The 15,710-nt window shown below is 42.4% G+C and overlaps 1 long non-coding RNA gene across 1 annotated transcript in view; it reads right to left on the bottom strand.

The window, feature by feature from the left end:
* Positions 1-11,733, bottom strand: part of LOC149467300 (uncharacterized) — a 65,023-nt gene extending 53,290 nt beyond the window's left edge. Inside the window, exons 1-2 of the long non-coding RNA XR_016311952.1 lie at positions 11,615-11,733; positions 2,984-3,080 (exon numbers count right to left, since the gene is read on the bottom strand). This is a non-coding gene — a long non-coding RNA (uncharacterized LOC149467300). The remainder of the gene's footprint in view (positions 1-2,983; positions 3,081-11,614) is intronic.
* Positions 11,734-15,710: the final 3,977 nt, after the last annotated feature.

Genomic DNA, 15,710 nt, shown 5'->3' with positions numbered 1-15,710 from the left:
TCGGGATTTTACCAAAGATTTCTGGGTGCGTCAGGCTATTCGGGGTTACCGTAGGGCTCATCGCAGTAGGGATTCTCGTCGCCCGGTGTCCTTCGAGTTGTTAGGATCTTTATTTACACATTTGCGGTTTGTTTGTTCTTCGGACTTTGAAGTGGGCTTGTTTAGGGCGGCTTTTGCGGTGGCCTTCTTTGGGGCGTTGCGTATTGGGGAGCTTGTTAGTCCATCCAAATCGGTGCTTGGGGGGTTGTTGGTGGATGATGTTGTGTGCTCGGGCGACTGGGTGGAGGTGTTCATCCGTCGGTCTAAGACGGACCGCTGGGGTCGTGGTGCGCGGGTTCGGTTTCTTGCCCTTCCAGGATCACTAGTGTGCCCGGTGCTTGCGGTTCGAGAATTTTTGTCCCGGCGTCCGGTGGGGCAGGGGTCCTTTTTGATGCATGCTGATGGGTCCCCGTTAACTCGTTTTCAATTTGTGTCGGTTTTTCGGAAATGTTTACGGGATGTTGGTTTGGATGCGTCTTTGTATGCTTCGCACTCGTTTCGGATTGGGGCTGCTACTGAGGCCGCCCGGTGGGGTTTGTCGGATGAGGCGGTAAAACGGATTGGTAGGTGGGATTCGCAGAGATTTCGCCTGTACGTTCGCCCGCATCTGCTGGGGGACTAAGGGTGGTTTCCGGGTTCTTTTGGTTGATGGGGCTGGGGGAGTTTGTCCTGTCTCTGTGATGTTGTTGGTTCTTGTGGTAGTTTTTGTTCTTTTATTTCAGATGGAGCAGTTTGCCTGGTCTGGATCCTGGGGCACTCCTACGTTTTTTGGGGGGCTCGGCGGGCGGATGTGCGGCCTAATGGCCGGCAGCTGGGATTGGCTAGGCGAGCGGCTTGTGTCCGATGGATAGGTGTGCCGGGGATGTTGTGGGGTCGTGTGGTACCTGAGGTGCGGCGTTTTGCATGCCTGGATAGACCGCCGGATGTTTTGGTGCTTCATGCGGGTGGTAACGATCTGGGGGTTCGGTCCATGCGGGAGCTGGTGCGGGATGTTAAGCTGGATTTTCTTTACTTGCGTCGGGATTATCCCGAAATGGTGTTGGTGTGGTCGGACATGGTAGCCCGCACCTCTTGGCGTTTGGCGCGGTCGGTGGAGCGGCTCAATAAGGCTCGGATCAAGGTCAACAAGGAGGTGGGGCGCTTCTTTGTTCGGAATGGGGGGTTGGTGGTCCGGCACTTTGAGTTGGAGGTTGATACTTGGCGGTATCTGCGGAGTGATGGGGTTCATCTCAATGCCGTTGGCACGGATTTATGGGCTCTGGGTTTGCAGGACGGAGTTCAGGGAGCTGTTCGTTTGTGGTGGGGCACGCATGGGTAAGGGCTTACCCAGCGTGCTGTGGCGGTTGTTGGTCTTGGAGGCGGTTCTTATCTTGGAGGTACAGATAATGGTGTGGGACCCATCGGTGGTATGGTGTGCCCGGGGACATTCCAGTTAACCAAGGTTTAACTGGAAGGTGGTGGTGCTGCACTGCGGACGGTATGGTTGTCTCCGAGCTGGTTGGTTGCGGCTGGAGGCCTTTGTGTAATATGGTTGTCCGCAGGTGCATTTCATATCATTTTGGTGGGGTGCCTTCGAAGACCAACAACAACAACTCTGTATGTTTCTGTTATAAGGAATGGTTGGTGTTAAAAAATGTTTGTTAATAAAAGGCCATGTTGGCCATTTACTCCAAAAATTGGTGTCATGGTTTTTATTTAAGTATAGTAAGGGGGGAATTTGGATGACCTATCTCTGGTGCTCTAGTCAAGTAATGCCCGTAGCGAAAAAAGGAAAGGAAAATTAGCGCAGGGCAGGCATGACTAGGCCTAGAGTGGGAAGGAGAGTAAGAAAGGGTTAATGATGTGCCAGGGGGGTGTGGAAAAGGATAGATGGGTGTGCTGGTTGGTGGAGAGAGAGCGTGGGTGGGCTCTGCCGCACCTTAGGGTGGGGTGTCCCAGGGGGGGGGAGGCATCATTTCGGACCTGGACGTTGGTGAGTGAGATTCCCTCCCGCCCTCCCCTGTTATAGGGAGTTTTTGTGTTCCTCTCGGGGGTCAGGGGGTTGTTTCGGTCTTGGGCGGTTGTTGGTCTTGGAGGCGGTTCTTATCTTGGAGGTACAGATAATGGTGTGGGACCCATCGGTGGTATGGTGTGCCCGGGGACATTCCAGTTAACCAAGGTTTAACTGGAAGGTGGTGGTGCTGCACTGCGGACGGTATGGTTGTCTCCGAGCTGGTTGGTTGCGGCTGGAGGCCTTTGTGTAATATGGTTGTCCGCAGGTGCATTTCATATCATTTTGGTGGGGTGCCTTCGAAGACCAACAACAACAACTCTGTATGTTTCTGTTATAAGGAATGGTTGGTGTTAAAAAATGTTTGTTAATAAAAGGCCATGTTGGCCATTTACTCCAAAAATTGGTGTCATGGTTTTTATTTAAGTATAGTAAGGGGGGAATTTGGATGACCTATCTCTGGTGCTCTAGTCATGCTAGGGTGACAGTATGTAAAAAGAAAAATGTAAAAAAATGTTTAAAACTTATAATTTTTGGTATAAACTAATTTGGGTTATTTTTTTTTTTTACTAAAAAGATAACAGAATAAATTTTGGCCAAGATTTATACTGAAATACTATTTATTTCCAAAATTTTATAAGAAAAACACTTTTTTTCTAAATTTTTAGACTTTTTCGTTTACATAGCAAAAAAATAAAAATCCCAGTGGTGAATAAATACCACCAAAATAAAGCTTTATCTGTCTAAAAAAAAATGCTAAAAATTCATATGGGTACAGTGTTGCATGACTGCGCAATTGTCATTCAAAGTGTGATAGCACTGAAAGCTGAAAATTGGCCTGGACAGGACTAGGGTAAAAGTGTCCGGACTGGAAGTGGGTAAGGGAGTTCAAGTTCTCCTTTAGGCATGCATGATGACGTGGATCATATTTAAACATCATAAATCACAATTTACCTTGTGCTCACACTTCTGGTCAACAGGACGTTTCAACCATTCACTTTCATCCCCCATGTTGATTTCCCTTTCTCTGTTTAAGTGCTAAAATGGTGATCTAGAAAAACAAAATACATAGCAGGTGAATGCGTTATAACAGATGTGGATCTCCAAGATAAAATGAATGATCAAAAAAGTGAAAAAAAAGCAAGGAGAAAATCATTAAAGGCACAAATAGCAGCTCTTCACCCAACCCAGCTTTACATCTATATCAATGTCCCAACCACTCCAGACTCTGGCTGAAAGTTTTCAGAGAAGGAAATCCATTCATGCATTCAATTCCAAAGTAAGCGACTGCCTTTATTCTGAATGTCCTGTTTTAGGATGGGGGGGGGTAACATTCACAAGTCTTACACCAATAGAACATATCCAAAACATCCAACTACCATTAAAAACATTGTTGGGAATTTTATTTCGGGGATAGTACAATTTTTTAAATATATTTTTATAAACACACACACGTACACATACACTTATTTACACACACTGCTGTGCAAACATTTTAGGCCGGTGTAAAAAATGCTGTAAATTAAATATGTAAGCCCAACATTTCATACTCCTGACATACAACTGTTGTACCACGTGCTTGTAACAAAAAAAAAAGTATCCTGTTCTCCTTGAATTGCTTGCTTTGTGTGAAATTGTTGGTGTTCCTGCCAGTTCCTCTGCTTTCCTATTAAAAACTGACCACACCAAGCATGAGAGCACAGCGTTTTCTGGTTCTGCTGACAACTCAGCCTACTCTCCTCCATGGATTAAACTGTGCTGACATGCCTCCTTCACAGCCTTTCACTGGGATGTCCAGTGTGCTGCTGTTTCTCTTCCCTGAGTTCCATATGAAGCTGAGAACAGAAGATATGTTTTCACTTTTTCTATATGTATACATAAATGTTTTGCCTTTCATTTCTATTTCAAACCGAATGGGCTGTTTTACAAGATGAGGGTTTACTTATACTATGGATTCTTTCAGGCATAGAAGTGCTAATAGTTTATTTTTATCAAATAACAAAATGGAAGGTAAATGAACCAAAGAGAAATCCAAATGAAATCAATATTTGGTGTGACCATCCTTTGCCTTCAAAACAGCATCAATTCTAGGTACACTTGTACAGTTTTTGAAGGAACTCGGCAGGTAGGTTGTTCCAAACAGATTGGAGAACTAACCACATATCTTCTGTGGATGTAGGCTGCCCTTTATCCTTCTGACTCTTCATGTAATCCCAAACAGACTTGATGAGGTTGAGATCAGGGCTCTGTGGGGGCCAAACCATCACTTCCAGGACTCCTTGTTCTTCTTTACAGTAAAGATGGTTATAATGACATTGGATGTATGTTTGAGGTCATTGCCCTTCTGCAGAATAAATTTGGATATATATCCTGAAGTTTAGGCGCTAAGGCTGGACAGTGAGGTATACATAGAACAGGGGTGGGCAAACATTTTGACTTGAGGGCCGCAATGGGTTCATATATTGGACCCAGGGGCCGGACCAAGAGTAGATGAATGATGTGTATGTGTCATCCATAGTAAGTATAGTAATATTCCCCCATAGTAAGCATAGTAATTAATCCCCCATATAGTAATTCAACCCCCATAGTAATTCATCCCCCATAGTAATTCATCCCCCATATAGTAATTCGTCCCCCATATAGTAATTCGTCCCCCATAGTAATTCATCCCCCATATAGCAATTCATCCCCCATATAGCAATTCATCCCCCATATAGTAATTCATCCCCCATAGTAATTCATCCCCCATAGTAATTCATCCCCCATATAGTAATTCATCCCCCATAGTAATTCATCCCCCATAGTAATTCATCCCACACATAGTAATTAATCCCCCATATAGTAATTCATCCCCCATAGTAATTCATCCCCCATATAGTAATTCATCCCCCATATAATAATTCATCCCCCATATTAATTCATCCCCCATATAGTAATTCATCCCCCATAGTAATTCATCCCCCATAGTAATTCATCCCCCATATAGTAATTAATCCCCCATAGTAATTCATCCCCCATAGTAATTCATCCCCCATATAGTAATTCATCCCCCATATAGTAATTCATCCCCCATAGTAATTCATCCCCCATATAGTAATTCATCCCCCATAGTAATTAATCCCCCATATAGTAATTCATCCCCCATAGTAATTAATCCCCCATATAGTAATTCATCCCCCATATAGTAATTCATCCCCCATAGTAATTCATCCCCCATATAGTAATTCATCCCCCATATAGTAATTCACCCCCCCTATAGTAATTCATTCCCCATGTCCCCCCTGTGTCAATTCACTTACCTTTGCTCCGCGCGTTCCTCTTGTTCCCGCGCCGTTCGGTGTAGCATGAAAATCCGTCTCCTATGAGGATCTGTCCCCCTCAACGTATCTGCGCATGTGCCAGTTTCAGGCATTAGCAGCCGATCGGCGATCTCCGGCACATGCGCAGTTACGTCGAGAGGGGACAGATCCTCATAGGAAACAGGGCGGACTGTGAGAGGAGCCTAGCGGGAGCCTAGCTCCGCGGGCCGGATTAAAAGGTCCGCCGGGCCGTATACGGCCCGCGGGCCGTAGTTTGCCCATTGCTGACATAGAATGATTGTCTAAAGTGGCTGCTAGTCCTCAGCTGCTTCGCATGAAAATCACCAAGAGTGGTGAAAAAAGCAAACATGCAACCAAATGTCCCAAAAGCGATTCGAGGAAAGTGACTTGTATAAAGGAGTCACCATGTCAAATCAAAAATCAGAACAACAATTCGGTCACTGTGGCACTAAACGTTTATAACAAGGCACAAGCATATTTATGGCAGATAAAACACGTGCTCTCTTGCTTGATCAATGGTAATATACCAGTCAGAACAAGAGAGGATGAACTTCAATAAAAACAGCAACATTGCACATTAAAGGAAAGCCTTCCAGGGAGATAGAAGCTCACAGAGCTTCAGGAGTGTCAGCGGTGAGCCCATGTCAGCAAACAGGACTGTTTTATAACCACTAGTGACTCCGCTAGTAAGGATCCACCATCAATGGGTCTCCGGCTGGGTCCACTAGGATTCTGGGAGTCACTCGGTAACCTGCGTGGGCTCGGATGCGGTGCACCAGAAGTGACGTCAAAAAAGGAAGTTAACCGGATCCGGGGATCAAGGTGGAGCGCAAGCTGGACCAAACAAGATGGAGGCTTCCACTGTCACCATGACAACGCATTTCGAGCGTGGCCCTTTCCCTGCTCACAGTAACTGGTGACAGGGGTCTAAAAGACCCGACATCTCACCTGCCTGCAGTGATACTAATAGAGTGTGAGTGCCCTCCATTCCTGTCTTCCCCAGCCATACTCACAGACAACTATCAGGAGCAGAAAAACACAAACTGGATCCCAGGAGGGAAATACACACTGCCAAGACAAGGCAGCCAAATCATGAATCAGCCATATAGTAAGAGGCCCCTAATGCCCCTCCAACCCCCAGAAACACCAACATCTGTTACGGCATCATTAACCCTCTCACTGCCGGGGGGGGGGGGGGTACACACCAGGAGCTGGGAGTGTGTTGTATGTAACAATGTATCACAAGTTGTCTGTTGGCTTGCTGCTGAAATAGACTCCTGATGTGTGAAGAAGCAGCACCTGTCACAAAGGCATTACATCACATAGGAGACGGTGTCCTCTCTGTGATATCAATAAAAAGTGTCAACAAATAAACGTACACCCAAGCACTTAAACCTCCAAAAGGTCCCCCCCCCCCCTATGTACATACCAACCTGAGCACACCGGTCATGGCACCCACATATGAAAACATTGCTGCTGCTACACGTGTTGTGCATTGCTGCACATGCCAGAGTGACAGCAATCATTTTAGGGCTGTTATACAGAGTTACTTCCAACCTAATGACCTGGAGGGGCTTTTAATGTGTCCCCTTGGAGAAAATATAGGGTGCTGAAGTACATGTTTGTATTATGGACACGCTCAGTTTTAAAGCTTCACATATTGGGCATCTATTTACCTGGTGCAACTTCATCTTTTATATTTTACCAAACATTTGGGGAATATATTGTGTTTGTGTGCCCTAAAATGAACTCTAGTGACATTTTTACTAAAAATTTGAGCTTGAAAAACCATTGCACACATATTATGTGACATAAATTGTCTAATTTTTTATATCATTTTTGATATTTGAATTGCCAGGGTCTCTGCTGCAAGAAAATATATCATGTTTGGGGTTTTTCTGTAATCTTCAGTAATCACCTTAAATTCAATTTTAAAATATGTGTAAAAAAACCCTAAAAACGTCTCTGGCAGAAAAAGGGTTAAACGTGCCCAGTCTAAATGTATGGTGATATTAAAGTGTGTGTCTATAGAACAATATTTCTGGTAGTATTTGGGGTAAAATAAGGTTTTATGTGTTAAACAAATGGGCTAACAGGTGAATTTCTAAGCATCAGGTCGGTTGGAGGGGGGGGGGGAGGGGGGGGGATTTGAGTAAACAGCCTCACACCAAAAGTGACAGTTGATCGCTGTGCTGCTGAGAGGACACAGACACCTGTAGTTCCAGGATTTCTGTGGATTTCTGTGGATTTCAGCAAGTTTTCAGCGTTTCTGCTATTATGATGGCCGGAGACTTCGACTGGGGATCAATGGACCCTCTTCTGCTTCTGGGATTTGCATCATCGGACTCCACTGGGAAGGACAGAGAGGAGGACATCATGGCCGCTGTGACTCACCTGCAGGGAGGAAAGGCTGAGAAGACTGAGGCCCTGGGACAGCTTCTGGACATGGCTACTACCTTCACCATGGCTCCCATCTTCCACTATCCAGTGAGGTTCCCAAAGACATCTGGGAAGAGGGCTGAAGATGGAAAGGCCCTCAAGGTGAAGAGGAGGGACATCACCACCAGCTTGGCATCCCTACAACCAGCACCCAGCGATGCTCTTCCCGAGCAAGCAAAGGGGCTAAATACAAAGAGCTGGTAGCTGAAGGTCTCCTGGATGCCCTGAACTCCAAAGAGCCCAAAAGAAAGGCAGCGTACAGCAAGCCTCAAGGAGCCAAAAGACCCAGGGCCGAATGAGGTAAGTAACATCAGGTAAGGGCCGAATGAGGTAAGTGACATCAGGCAAGTATGGGTTTTATCTTATGTTTACAGCCCATCTCTCTTACCTCCCCCTAATTACTGACTTAAAGGGAAAAAAAAGTCCCTTTTTACCCATAGCTCCCTCTAGACTGTGTTTCTGATTCTATCTGTCATCTTCCCTGTCTCCTAAATCTGTCCTTTTCTCCTCACTTTGTTTGGAAAAAAAAAATGTAAAAATTACAAAAAAAATGTAAAAATTACAAAAAAAAAAAAAAATTAGATTTTAGTTTTTAAACATAGATAAAATAGTGGTAAGTTAATATAAGATATTATGGTGTGTTTCTGACTTTATGTAACATCCTCTTTAACCCTTGAACCTCTCCGTTTCTTCTCATTTCTGTTAAAAAAAAAATTATATATATATATATAATATTATTTTTTATGTATACACACTGCAAAACCCACCACCTGTCACCCACAGCTGGCAGTTGGATTACAAAAAAATGGAGATCTAGAGCAGAAAAAGTTACTTTTTTGGGTTATTGTATAGATTTTTTTTATAACATCTTAACTTTACCATCTTACAAAACAGGAGAGGATTGGCTGGCTATAGGGGTGGAGGAGGCCAGATTTTTATTTTTTATTTTTGTGACACTAAACAATATTCCTATTATTCAGAAACAAAAAAACACATTCGCCAGTTACTGTCCCTGTAATCTATTTTTCAGGAAATCATTTCTTACTGTGTTTTTCTACTTCCTTATAACATCCTCCATGAGATTCCACACCTTCCCTCCAACTTCTATTTGAAAATGAAACTCCTTGTGACATCCTACATTAACTCCCAAACCTCTCCTTTTCCCCCACTTCTCTTTATTTGAAAACAGCAATGAATATTAGTTGTAGCCATGTACACTGCTCTATACACATTGCACGCCCCATCACCCATTGCCCAGGGCCCATATCAGGAAGTTGGATCACAAATTAAAAAAAGTAAAAATGGAGATTTGGAGGGACTGAGAGCACTAATGACTTTTTTTTGGCTTAAGAACACATATTTGAATTGGATATATTTTTTCAACCAGAGTTTAGTGTCACTTCTTTAACATCTTACTAAAAAGGAGAGGATTGGTCGGCTGTAAAGGGAAGGAGGAGGCCGGATTTTTTTGTGACACTAAACAATATCCTTATCATTCAGAAAAAATCCAATACGCATCCACTAGTTCATAAAACATACAGTGCCGCACTTTCTTTTAGTATGTAATAGCAAACAAATTATGTTATAAAACAGTGAACATATGTGAAAAAAGAAAAAGTGAACCAATATGAAAAAAAGTCTCCAAGTATAATGTTTTTCTTCAACTTGAAACAAACTTCACAATTTCATATCTTCATGCAATATCAATCCTCCACCACAAACGCCAGATGTGCCCTCAACAGGATTTTTCACCTCACATATAGTTTGGTCAAAAACTATGTGTCCCTCGAGGTGGACATAAATGGTCAGATGTATCCTGAAAATGGAACCTTCCTCCAAAGATCACCGATCCCTTTAATCTTTCCTCCTCCATTCAGCATACATGATAAAAAAACAAGTAAAACACAATAGTGCTTTATCCTTTAAAACACATTACTTTATTAAAAGCATAACAAAGGAAACTTGTCCTTACAACCACATTGTTACATTTGAGGAGTGGAGTTTCCTTTGCTTGCTCATACAAGAGTATTGCAGGTTTTAAATGCGCATATATCTGGTGCGATCTAGCACCTGTACCATGTGACTAGCCAGTTTTTATGCTTTTAATAAAGTAATGTGTTTTAAAGCATAAAGCACTATTGTGTTTTACTCGTTTTTTGACATGTATACTGAATGGAAGAGGAAAGATCACCGATCCCTTTAATCTTTGGAGGAGGATTCCATTTTCAGGATACATCTGACCATTTATGTCCCACCTCAAGGAACACAAGCGGTTTTTGAACAAACTATATGTGAGGTCAAAAACCCCTGGTGAGGGCACATCTGGAATTTGTGGTTTATTTATGGTATGAATAGAGTGTGTTGACACAGAGCACGTGTTTTATAGGGTATATCTCTGTATTAGGGAGCTTAATATTAGTCATGTCCACCATATGCACAATATCGTGTGATGTTGCACTGTTTTAGCATTCATTCTCATTAAGATTCACGGTTTGTTCCACCATTATATCACATGTTGTTTATGTTGAGACTTAGTTTGTTTTTACCAGAGCGCTACACTTATTGATTGTTATATTTTGGTTTTTCACTTTAGGTAATAAGGTGCAGGTGTAGCAGCTTATTTTTAGTTTAGTAGGATTGAGCGCAGGAGGTTTTCCCCAATCCTTCATGAGCTCCCACACCTATGCTTTTCCTCCTCACCGGTTTCTTGGAAACAAGCATGCACACTAGTTGCGATCATGTGTATTGTTCTATGCACACTGCAAATCCCATAGCCCATCTCAGGAGTGTCACTTTAACATCTCGCAAGGAAGGAGCGTGATTGGACGGCTATAAGGAGGGGAGGAGCCTGTTTTTTTTGTGACACTAAATGATATCTTTATTTTGCACAAAAAAAAAATATATATATATATAGATTAAACATCTACTAGTTAATGCTCCCATAATCTATTTTCCATTAAATTGCTTCCTACTGTGTATCTGCCTTCTTGTGACATCCGCCATTAACTCCTGAATGTCTCCTATCCCCCAGACTTCTATTCATGTGAAAATAGCAGTGAATATTAGTTATGGCCATGTACGCTGCTCTACACACACTACACAGCCCACGGCCCAATCACAAAAAACAAATGGAGATTTGAAGCAGTAAAAACACATTTTTCAGGTTAACACATATTTGTTACACCAAAGCTTAGTATCACATTTTTAAAATCTAACAAAAAAGGAGAGGATTGGCCGGCTATAAAGGGAAGGAGGAAGATGGATTTTACTTTGTGACACTAAACAAACAATATCCTTATTATTCAGAAAAAATCCAAAACACATCCTCTAGTTCATAGCCCTGTAATAATCTATTTTTTAATAAATAATTTCTTACTGTGTTTTTCTGCTTCCTTATTACATCCTCCATGAGCTCCCATACCTATGCTCCCCCCCCCCACTTGTTTGTTTGAAACAAGCATGCGCACTAGTTGTGATCATACGCATTGTTCTATGCACCCTGCAAATCCCATAGCCTATTTCAGCTTCTGGTGCAGTAAAAAAATAGAAAATGCTGCATTTTTTTCTAAACAGAACCATACTGGAACATGGCAAACTGCATCAAAACTGCACCGCAACAGAGTGTGGTGTGAACTGTAAGCAAAAACGTATGGGGAATGCATGGAGAGTGCGTTTTGTGGTGTGAACTGGCCCTACACGAGATCTTTATCTTTCAGAAATAAGAAATACACATCCACTAGTTAACACTCCAGTCATCTATTTTTTGTGCAGCATTTGCTTTCAGTTCTGCGGTCTCAGATTTGTGCATGAAAGAATAAAGCCGTACCGTCTGGATTATTGGCGGTTGTCAGCAGCATCAGGAGTGAGGTAAGTGAGTCAGGTAGATTGTGGAAATATCTCATCCACTCGATGTCCAATCTGGAATCTTGCAAGCAACCTAGAACATGGAAATAACGATCATAAAATGATTTAGATGGTGCAACCATTGTACACAGCAAATGTCAAAATGTCAGCATTATAAATAAAGGTGTGAGAAAACTATTCTAGCCAATAAACACCCACCACCAGGGACACAATTCCAACATTTGAATTTCGGGCTCTAAATGCTGATGGATCTAATCTACTGGCCACATTGTCTAACATTCATCAGATACAACACTGTCATATCCTAACTAGGGATGCAAGTGTGATATCGATACTGTCGGTCAAGTACTCGCCGTTAGCAATTACCGATACTTTGCTATGCCATTGGCGTCCATACAGAATGTAAGGACGCAAATTGCACCGCAAAGAATAGCATGCAATTCAAACAGGAATGCGATTCCTGTCCAAATCGCATGTGGTTTCCCCACTGCTCATGTGTGAACCCAGGCAGTCGTATCCTGAGTTCACACTGGAGCAGGGAGATTTCCCACAGTGGAGAATGGGAGAGTGGGCGTGTGGGGATGTATACTATGGTAGCAGATGGTAGGAGAGGAGAGGAAGCCGTGGAGATTTCAAATCTTCAGACCTGTGAAGCTGCTTTCTCTCCTTTCCTTGCAGGTATGACAGTTCGGGCTAGAGAGATTTTGATTGGTCAGCACTGTTACCTGAACGATGCTGACCAATCAGATGGCGTCTAGCCCATACTGACATCCCTGCATAGAGAGGAGAGAAAACAGCTTCACAGGTCTGAAGATTTGAAATCTCTGTGAGTTCCTCTCCTCTCCCTGCAGCGATGACAGTAGGGGCTAGACAGCATCCGATTGGTCAGCACCCTCCATCTGAAAATATTCTTTATGGAGCATGGAGACAGCGCTGCAGTGGTAATTATGCATGGCCGTAAATTATGCTTCTTTTTTTTCGTTCAACTAGCAGGCTGAACGAAAAAAATAACTGGATTCCCCTGTTAATATAGTTTGTGTTGATGGGGGATTCGCTCTCATGAAGCCAGTTTTATTCTGACAGTGGGGAGACTTTCCCACTGTCAGAATACAATGATCAGTGTTGCCCGTGTCACTGATCGAGCAAATAAAACACAACAGGCTGGTGGTACAGAAGTCAATCGAGTGACCGACTTCTATACCACCAGCCAGCCCATACAGTAGATGGATCGAAATTCTGCTGGTCCATGCTGAACTTCGATCCATCTATGGACAACCTATGGTTCACAGGTTTCCAATCTCTCTTCTAGAAACTTGAACGCAGATATAAAAAAAACAAATAATGCAGTTATGTTATAATCAAAAGTAATTAAAATATGTTATAAATACTAGTACAAGTACTGGCATTTTACTTGGCACCATCCTCCTGCAAACCCCTGTACAGTAGATCACAGGGTGGGAAAGTGAAGGGTAGCATTAGTGGCCAATCAGGAGTGTGCCGACAAGGATCTTGCTGACAGAAGGCGAGAACAAAGAGATGAACTCATCGGACTATCGTTGCCCTTCCTCTGTCCAATCACAGGCTTGCAGTGGAGAGGTGACAAAGCTGTATTGCTATGTTGTAGTACATGAATGTCAACACAACAACCTAACTCCACTGTCTGGCAGGGCTGCATAAACTTCTGCACCCGACAAATACAAATCATCTTTAGCAGTTTGTCTGGAGGACAAAAAAACAAAACAGAAAAATAAAAACTTTCAAGATAAAAAAAATTAAATGTTGCTGCAGTTTGTATGTCCATTACCTCTCTGCACACAAAGCATAACCACTTGCCCTCCAGAGGATTTACCCCCCTTCTTGACCAGGCTATTTTTTGGGTTACTGTAACTGACAATTGCGCAGTCATGCAACGCTGCACCCAAATTACATTTTCTCCCATGAATAGAGCTTTCTTTCGGTGGTATTTGATCGCCTGTGCATTTTTTATTTTTTGCGCTATAAAAAAAAGAAGAAAAAAAAAACACAGACAATTTGGAGGAAAAAAAACTTTATTTTTGACTTTTTGCTATGAAACATGTCCAGTAAAAAAAAGTTAAAAAAAAAATCAAATTTCATCATAAATTTAGGCCAAAATGTCTTTGCTAAAATAAATCCCAATAAGTGCAAATGAATTGGTTTACGTGAAAGTTATAGCGTTTACAAATGGCGGTATATATACATTGAGATTTTTTTTTTCTTACTAGTAATGGCGGCGATCAGCAACTTATAGAGGGACTGCGGAGGACATTCTGACACTGGGGGGAACTGACTTGATGTCACTGACATTCCCAGTGACACCAACACAGTGATCAGTACTAATAAAAAGCACTGACCCTGACCGGGACCCGGTGATTGACAGCCAAGGCTGCGAATAGTGGCGAGGGTAGGGGCGCACATCCTCTACCCGGAAATGCAAAATCACACATACAGATACACACGCAATATACTGTATATATATATATGTGTGTGTAGGTGAATTGGATCCTGTCTAAATTGGCCCTAGTATGTGTATGTATGAATGTGAGTTAGGAACCTTAAATTGTACGCCCCTTGAGGGTTAGGGACTGATGTGAATGTACAATATATATGTAAAGCGCTGCGTAAATTGACGGCGCTATAAAAGGATCTGAAAAAAATACATACATACACACACATGATTTTGCGCACCACTGCTGGAGATATTTTTTGATGGTATTTGCATTTTTTTATTTTTGCGCTATAAAAAAAAAAAGACTGACAATTTAAAAAAAAACAAAAACCAGTATTTTTTACTTTTTGCTAGGTGAGGGTGAGGGACACAGTTGTGGTCTGACCCCATTGAACATGACATGTTGTTTAACCACTTGCCCTCCAGGGGATTTACCCCCCTTCCTGACCAGGCCATTTTCACGATACGGCGCTGCGTTGCTTTAACTGACAATTGCGCAGTTATGCAGCACTGCACTCAAATGAAATGTATGTCCTTTTTTTCCCCCACAAATTGAGCTTTCTTTCGGTGGTATTTGATCGCCTGTGCGTTTTTTATTTTTGCGCTATAAACAATAAAAAGACTGACAATTTTGAAGAAAAAAAAAAAAACAATATTTTTTACTTTTTGCTATAAAAAATACCCAATAAAAAAAAATTAAAAAATAAAATTTCTTCATAAATTTAGGCCAAAATGTATTCTGCTACATGTCTTTACTAAAAAAAATCCCAATAACTGTATATTTGGTTTATGTGAAAGTTATAGCATCTACAAGTGACGGTATATAAATGCTGGAATTTTTATTTTTTTTTATGCTAGTAATGCTAGTAATGGCGGCGATAGGTGACTTATAGCGGGACTTCGGTGGGCATTCTGATACTGGGTGGGAACTGAATAACTGCCACTGACATCTCCAGTGACACTCATACAGTGAACTGTGCTAATAAAAAGCACTGACACTGTACTAATGACACTGGGCAGAAAGGGGTTAACATCTGGGACGATCAAATGGTTAACTGTGTGCTGTGTGTGTTTTACTACGTATGCTGTGTTTTTTACTTGGGAGACATGCTGCTTTGTATCTCTCTGCTGTGCAGAGAGATACAAAGCAGCATGTCCATATTGACAGGAGAGAGATCTGTGTTTACACACAGATCTCTCCCCTCTCAGCCCTGCTGACAATCACCAAGTCTCGGCTAGGAATCGCCGGCCGGGAACCGGTGATTGACATATCCAGCAGCCAATGACCTCCTTTATTGTATACTCTTTGTAAAATCAATGACAGTGCAGCAGGATGAAAGACTACCCCTAACATGTTTTATGCCAACCAGCGCCCTATGAGTAAGTGTTGGTTGGCGTGAAGCAAGCTAGAGTAGTCTTGTTCATCCTGCTGCATTGTAATTCATTTATGAAGAGTCTACAATCAAAGTTAATGTTTACCGGTCATGCAGTCATCTGATTTTCTCCATGCCTCAAGTTTACAGTGGAGAACTGGATTAGCAGCTGGGATTTTGGGCAGAGAGAGGTGGACGGACCCGGAGCAGGATTGTAT

The sequence above is a fragment of the Staurois parvus genome, unplaced genomic scaffold (genome assembly GCF_062004578.1).
Source record: "Staurois parvus isolate SC_StPar_1 unplaced genomic scaffold, SC_StPar_1.0 ptg000116l, whole genome shotgun sequence".
Lineage (NCBI taxonomy): Eukaryota > Metazoa > Chordata > Amphibia > Anura > Ranidae > Staurois > Staurois parvus.
The sequence above is the reverse complement of the archived record's forward strand: the minus strand, read 5'-3'. Positions and strand labels throughout refer to the sequence as shown.